The sequence below is a fragment of the Micropterus dolomieu genome, linkage group LG22 (assembly GCF_021292245.1).
Source record: "Micropterus dolomieu isolate WLL.071019.BEF.003 ecotype Adirondacks linkage group LG22, ASM2129224v1, whole genome shotgun sequence".
NCBI lineage: Eukaryota > Metazoa > Chordata > Actinopteri > Centrarchiformes > Centrarchidae > Micropterus > Micropterus dolomieu.
In genome coordinates, this window is record NC_060171.1 from 3,638,762 (window position 1) to 3,639,960 (window position 1,199).

Sequence of the window (1,199 nt, forward strand, 5' to 3'; positions counted from 1 at the left end):
GATTTTATGGGAAGGTAACACTTTGGGTAATATTACAGTTAACACCCAAACTGTAAATGATCATATTTTGCAGAACTACTTTTTGGTTTAGTTCAGGTGCGTTCACTTTCAGTTTCCCCTCTAAGGTTGACTGGCCCAAGGCTCACTGTCCCCATCAGGAACAAACTCCTCCACTCATTGGTCTACTCTCAACCTCCCAGCCCTCACTGACACTGCAATCACACACCGAGCGCTTACCATAGCATACAACCACAGCCACCCCCTAAACTCATGCTTCACTCTGATCCCATCTGGCCACAGATACAGATGTCTGATATGTAAAAAAAATATCACTACCCTTAACAATATGTAGCAATAACATTAATGGAGTCGTGTTCTTCTAACTGTTTGAGCTACAGTCTCATATTCGCAGCAATGGACAGTTTGTGCAAAAAATGCTATTGTAACTTGTAGGAATGACAACCAGAACATGAGAACCAGTTTGAGAAACTTTTTCCTTAAATTAAAGTCAGCCCGTTCTCACTAACTCACTTTAACTGACGTAGTTATTTCAACTTAAACCATGATCTTTTCCTAAACCTAACCAAGTACTGTTGTTGCCTAAACCTAACCACATTTCACAGCTAACTTGACCAAACATTGCATATTTATTTTTTACTAACTTGACTGTGGAGCCCTAAACCTCAAAAAACGATGCTAAAGGGCTACCCAGAGCATTGAAAAGCAACGCCAAGAGGCCTTGACCAAGAGTCAATATGTGACATGGGAGTGAGAATGTGTTGTTAAAGTTTAAAGATTGAGGAAAACCACAGAATTAAGCTGCAGTTCCTTTAATGTCCACTACATGCTGTTCCAATAAAACTCTGGCTAATTGAAGTAAATGGGAAAACCCCCAACTTCTCTCTGCAAAGTGAATACTTTTTTTCCCACACTAAGTTGGAGGTAGTTCATTGTGGGGACACTTGAGCAATGTCTGTATTTAATTGACATGGGTCTCAGTCTATCATCAAAGTTCATTATTTTCCTATCAAAGGTCAAGGTAACGTTCATTGCTCCCCAAACATGCTCCTGTGTGACATTGCAGCTCTGTGAAACTGCATGGCTCATTTTAACCCACTCATCTCACATACAGCTTGACAGAAAACAGACACAGGAGAAGGGAAAGTGAACTGAGCGGTCAGCAGTGAAACAGGTTTCCG